Here is a 6,711-nt window from a genome sequence, read left to right on the forward strand (position 1 = left end):
CACCAAGAAGTATTTCAGGATGGAGCACCCAACACACTGGATTCTCAGGGTGCACATTGCTGTGCATTTATTGACCTTATATTCAGTGTTCTAACAAATAATATGTAATACATTGTCTTCCATGTTCACCCAGAGATGGCTCTACAGCTTCTGGTAGGCATCTCAGTGGCAAAATTTTAGTAGACACACATGTATGTGAGAGTGCAGCATCAGGAAAAACGAGGATATTGTAGATCATATACCAGGAGAGTACTAAGAAGATGTGGATATTTACTGATATTCTTCCTTGGAGACTCAGAGGGGAAAAAAAAAACCTATTTCCTTGTAAACAACCCTGCTTGTGCACCCATTTCACACCTGGCCCAAGCTTTCCACGCTCACCATGACCTGGTGTGAGCCTGGGATGGCCAGCAAAATCCCCACCCAGGGACTGCAAATGCCTGAGAACTCTGTAAGGAGTTTAAGGTTTAGTTTAATCTTTTGTTTGTTTGTTTTAAAGTGTCCACCTGCAGAAACTTGGTATATGCTGTAACTTTTTGTCTTCACTGCACGGTGCTGTCACTTTGTCAGGAAGTGCCACTGTGTGTCACAGGACAACTAATTCCTGGTGGATGTTCTTCCTGATGTTCAGCTTTATCACCAGGGTCCTGCAGCATCGTTCCCAAAGACAGTGGGAATTCCCAAAGCCTGCTGGTTGTGTGAGCCACGTGGAAGAGAAAGCCCCGAGCTCCTCTTCAGGCTTAATTTCAAAGTTAGAAAAAAACTAGTGAAACACAAGCACTACACAGCACACAAAGTCAGCTGCAGCCTCTGCTAAGAATTTACAGTTAAAAGAAGTATTCCCAGAATGTATTAATGTAAAAAAAGGATAAAAGATATCTCCAGAACTAACAAATCACAGCCAAAGCCCTTAGGGCAGATATTGCTGAAGGGCAATGAAGTTACACTGCAGGGGATTTTCTCTGCTATGGGCAGGGTTGGTAGCACAGCCTGGTTGGTATCACCTGAGCTTCCAAGTCTGACGTCCTATTTTTAGTTCTTCACAACTTTTTTTGTGGGCTCAAATTTTCCAGCCTCAAAAGATAAGAGTTCAGGAAAGGTTACTGAGAAGGCTAAGTGAAAGAAATGGGATCTGAACAAGAAAAGAGGCTGGAGATGAGATATAAGAGAAGCTGAATGAGTCCCAACAGGGGATAATAAGCAGAAAAATCTCTGTCCACTAATGTAGCTTGAAATGAAACCCGAGATTGTTCTATCCCACCATTTCTTTTTCTATCAGCATGTCAGCTGCTACATCCTCTTCCCCTGCTTGGCCTCAGAAGTAGCAACCTACAATTCCTATCTGTTATTCCAGCATGTCAAGGCACAGGGGCCCATGCAGCTCACCTTGAGATTCAGCCTTGATGACGACCTACACCAGGGTCACTGTGACATCCCACAATAGAATTACAACGTGTTTTAAAAATTGGAAGTTTATTTATGCATCCAAAGGCACTGAGTTTGTTACAGGAGTATCAATGCCCTTCCTAAGCCTAGCATGCAAACCTTCAGGAATTCCAGAGATGAGTTTGCCTCGACAGTGGGAATTTTAGGTGCCTCTGTGTGTGTGCAAAGACATGTTTTTAATCACAGGCTCAGGACAGTATTTTGTCTTTCCATGCAATTCCTGCTTTTGCACAGGAGACCATGCTCTGAAGGAGAACAGCTCGCTTCTCATGAGTTGATTGTCCTTCCCTCTAGTCAGGTGACACAGTGGATGTGCCACAGCACCAAGGTTTGCAGCAAGGAACAGGAGGAGGGATGCTCTCAAACCTCATATGGATGATGAGGTTTTCACTTCAGCCAACAATTACCAATTAATTACTTTGCAAGTCATTAAAGAAAACATCTCCCTTAGAGGATCTGAACAGTACCTGTAAATTTGCCATGGGGCAAACATAAGTGCTCCCCTCAGGAGAGCTGATCCTGCCTTGCTCCCCTTGGCTGGCAGACCTGCCATGACCCCTGGATGGTGAAGACAGAAATATTATCCTTACATTTGGACTAGTTTGAAAGCATGAAAAAAAATAGCTTAAGGAAATACCTCTATATATTTGCTTTTCCCAAAAACCATTTATCTATATACAGAGAGAAGTGCTTTGCTTTTTAAATACCCTGAAGTACAGAGACCAGGCTGACACAAGGCATGGGCTTGGGAATAAAAGAAAACCGAGTAGAGCCACCAGCCTACAGGAAAACCCAAATAACAGCTGGAATTCCGTGCTGAGTGCCTGGCATTGGACAGGTTGTTCTTGGTTCTCAAGGCCCCTGCAGTGCTCACAGGACTCAGAATTCCTTACAAAGGCAGGTTTTGGCCCATCACATCCTGTATTTGCATGATTAGAAGACTTATTTCTTACATGTTTGTCAGCTCATGCTACTTATTCCCCATCTGTTTGAATAAGTGTCATGAAAAATATTGTCACCACAGATCAAAGATTACGTCTCCAAAAAACAGAGTGAGCCAGAAGAGGAGAAAAACTCTCGAGGAATATGGATTGCATCAATATCCAATCAAGTGAATTCAGTAGCAAAGAATGAAAGATTCAGCAAGTATGAACAAAGCAAGACTTCCAGCAGAAGCAGAGAAGAAATAATAATTTCTTCTTTAGATTTTCTTCCCTCCAATGTTCTTGTTTCTTAAACCAGATGTTATAAGTCAATTATTAGATTTCATTCTCCTTTTTAAATGTTTTATAACAAAAGAGCTTGTTTTAGTCAGGGTCAGGGAAAATTTGATGGTTCAACTAAGCTGCTCTGTAGTATACTGGTAATACCAACTGCCAGGCTCCCACCTGATGCAAAGAAAGCTTTTTGGATAATTGTCTCCTTGAAAAGGCACCAGCTGAGTTGTCAGGCTTGAACAGTGTATACATACAACTGAACTTGGGCCTTATTACAGTAATATCCAGCAGTGTTGCTAAAATAAAGGTCTCCTGGCATTATTTTTCAGCTACTCTGCACCTTTAGTCCTTTTCATTCTTAAACACTGCTGATTCAAACTTTCCCACCATCAGGGCTTTTACCCACATATTCTAAAGGTTTCCTTTCCTGTTTCTTTGGGGAGGGTTTCCGTGGGAGTGTCCATTAAAACCAGCAAGATTTTACATTTTCCAAGTGTCGACATTTTTTTTGTATTTATTTTGTCATTAAAATTTTTATACTGTCCACATAGCCTGTTTTTTTTTTTAAAAAAAAATCTTATATAAATCCTAACGTGATCTCTTCATTCCTGGATGTATTATCTGCAAGGTGACAGTCCTTAACCTGCAGTTATAATGCTAAGTTTCATTAAAACAACAACAGCAACAAACAAAGGCAAACAAACATCTACCACAAACATTTGCAATTTTAATTAAAAATCAATTTGAAATAAAACGAGAGTTATAGTTTTAATAACACAATGCCTCCTGAACAATTTCTGTTGTATCTGAATTTCCAAATTAAATCAGTGCAGTCAGCACAGCACAAACACAGCCGTACTATGCACAAACCCTTTACACCAAGGACTGCATTGACTCTGAGCAATTTATCTGAAAAAAACCCCTGTTCAATTTAAAACCAATAAAAGCCAATATCCACATAAACATGTGGAATACTCACTCAGCCAAGTCACACAATGACTTCATGGCTCTATGAATATTCTTTAAAAGAAAAAAAAAAGCTTTAGAGTTCATAGGGGAGTACAAAAAATACTGTTAACACACTTCCCCCGGCAGAGCTACTATTAAACATTTATTCAGTCCAGCAGAACTTCAAAAATACAGTTTATGTCTCCCCATGTTTATTTACTTTTTGAATTCCTGCTCTAACAATGAATAAAGTCACGCAGGGAACTCAGTTTCGTTGCACTTTATTGAAGTTCCACCTGGCATTCGTGCATATTTTTGTCTGAAGGCACTGAAATAAGTGATTTGTGTAAAAGCAACTTTAAAAAAAGATTTCTTTGGTTGCAGAAACATCACTGACTGACTCAGTTCTGTTCAGAGAACTCTCGGCAAACAGCAAGATTTGAGGCTAAGATGAAGTGCCCTTTCAGGCAGCACATGAAGGTCTGTAGCACCTCAGTGGCAAAAATCACAGTTGGATGTCAAAACACCTCCCCAGAGCAGGTCACACCTCCTTGGGAGAGGCTTCGGTGCCCGAAATAAGGCTCCTCCCTTGGGTGGCCCTGACTCCTGCTCCGTGAGAGCTTCGCTCCTGTGTCCAGCCTAGGCTGGGCTTACAGAAGCCCACATGAGAAGAAGTTGAGCTCTAACAGGCCAACAGCCCCTCGGTGCCAAAAAGAAAAATAAGAACGCGAAATGCCCAGCAAAGCCATCAATCCAACACACACGGGAACTGCCGGCTGGGCCCTCAGCCTCCCCTGCGGGAAGGGGAAAAGCACCTAACCGGGAATGGGCTGCTTCCCTGCTGGGCAAGTGCGGGAAGAGAGGCTTAGCCTCCTTTGTCTGCCCTGAAGGCCGTCAGCTTCTTGGTGGCCGCCTACCAGGGTGTCTTGGGAAGGGGGGCTGGATGGGAGGAATTGCAGGAATGCTAATGGCAGCAAACAGGAGGAACCGGTTCCAGTGGGTACTCACAGCCTCCCTCAGCCTCCCCCCAGGAGTTAAATCGGCCTTAACTAAACCTTGTGTCACCTTCTGCCTGGAAAACTTGCGACAAAGCAACAAGGTCATCGCTCAGACACCTGGACAGGTTCCATATATAACATAAATTCAGCCCCTTGTGCACACACACAGCGATATGGATTTTAACTACATGCCAAATATATGATGCAACACATGTAGAAAGAGTGCTGAACTAACTACATATCTACCTAAATAAACTAACTAAATATCTATTATAATGAGGGTGAAGAGGAATTCATTTTCAAGGGACTGGTAACAAAGAGGAGGAAATAAAACCCTGAGAGCACAGCACATGAATACATTGCTAGAGATGTTCCTCAAGAGCTATTTTATGGCTCATAGAGTTGAATCTCAACATTCACAATTTGTATCATTTCCTGACAACTCGTATCATATCCAGACAATGGTAATTGTCACCCCTTTTTCTGTTTCTCCCGAGGTTTCACATTGTTACAAGCTCCACTTCTGCAAGACAAGTCACGTGCAGAAGTTTCCCATGAAGTTCTCCCAGGAAGTCGGCGGGGATATCCACAAGACTGCAACTCCACTTACCCACCGTCAAACCCGGGAAACTATTTCACGTGTTCTCAGCGCAGAGAATCCTATTCAGCTGAGTCATATCCTTGTGCAGATAACCCCGACTCCCTTCCCAGACAGAGGTTGTGAGCAGCGGTGTAAAAAGTAATAGCCCGGCATAAAACCTGCTGCAGTATAAACCTGTCTCGTTACGACCTTTGAATCATATTATTGCGGGAAACAATGAAGGTGTCCTGCAGAAAGGACCCACCGAAACCCCGCGAGCTCGGTACGGCCGGTGCCCGAAGGGGCAAAATGCGGGGGGATCCCAGACCAGCCGGCTGGTTGGTTCCCCTTTAGACAGGGCACCTTTCATCCAAAAAAAAATTGATTAGGGTTAGAGCAAAAGGGCAGCCCAACAGGCTGCTCTCAGGAGAAGCACGCAGCGCTCAGTCTGACGGATCCCTGTGTCCCTGTGCGGATCCCTGTGTCCCTATGTGGATCCCTGTGTCCCTGTGCGGATCCCTGTGTCCCTGTGCGGATCCCTGTGTCCCTATGTGGATCCCTGTGTCCCTGTGTGGATCCCTGTATCCCTGTGTGGATCCCTGTGTCCCTGTGCGGATCCCTGTGTCCCTATGTGGATCCCTGTGTCCCTGTGTGGATCCCTGTGTCCCTGTGTGGATTCCTGTGTCCCTGTGTCCCTATGTGGATCCCTGTGTGGATCCCTGTGTGGATCCCTGTGTGGATCCCTGTGTCCCTGTGTAGATCCCTGTATCCCTGTGTGGATCCCTGTATCCCTATGTGGATCCCTGTATCCCTGTGTGGATCCCTGTATCCCTGTGTGGATCCCTGGATCCCTGTGCAGATCCCTGGATCCCTGTGCGGATCCCTGGATCCCTGTGCAGATCCCTGTGTCCCTATGTGGATCCCTGGGTCCCTGTGTCCCTGTATCCCTGTGCGGATCCCTGTGTCCCTATGTGGATCCCTGTATCCCTATGTGGATCCCCGTACCCACACTCGCGCTCCCCGGAGGAGCCCGGGGGGTCCCGCCGCGCCCGCGCCCCTCCCGCACCTCTCCCGGCGGCTTTTACCTTTTCCCTTTTGGCCAGAGGAGCGGCTGGCGGAGCCGCAGCGGGCAGGTGCCGGAGCCAAGCCCGGCCTTTCGGTTTCCTGCGGGGCGGGGGCGGCGGGACCGGCCGGGGCTGCGGGGCCGGGGCGGCGCTGGCCGGGCACGGGCCCCGCCCGCCCGCGGGGACAGACCGGGCACCGACCCCTCCTGGCTGCCCCGTGCTGCCTGGGGGCGGGGGGGAAAGTTCTCATTTGGATAAATTAGTTGTCGAGTTCGGCGGCATCTCCACCTTCCGGCCGGAGCCGGTGGCCCAACAGCCCCGCGGGGACCCGCGCGGTGTCACTCGCCATCAGCCCTGGAAGCGAGCGGGCAGTGTCTGCCCACTGTGCTTTCCCAGCCGGTGTGAAAAAAGACTGACCTTTATCCTTTCCGTGTTAAGTTTTTCTTTTCACAGGTGTG

At 46.5% G+C, this 6,711-nt stretch overlaps 1 protein-coding gene across 1 annotated transcript in view; it reads right to left on the bottom strand.

The window, feature by feature from the left end:
* Nucleotides 1-6,350, bottom strand: part of ARHGAP8 (Rho GTPase activating protein 8) — a 60,592-nt gene extending 54,242 nt beyond the window's left edge. The window contains exon 1 of the mRNA XM_017826631.1: nucleotides 6,275-6,350. The gene's annotated coding sequence lies outside the window, so the exon portion shown is untranslated. The remainder of the gene's footprint in view (nucleotides 1-6,274) is intronic.
* Nucleotides 6,351-6,711: the final 361 nt, after the last annotated feature.

This window comes from Lepidothrix coronata, unplaced genomic scaffold (genome assembly GCF_001604755.1).
Source record: "Lepidothrix coronata isolate B3197 unplaced genomic scaffold, Lepidothrix_coronata-1.0 Scaffold129, whole genome shotgun sequence".
NCBI classification, from domain to species: Eukaryota; Metazoa; Chordata; class Aves; order Passeriformes; family Pipridae; genus Lepidothrix; species Lepidothrix coronata.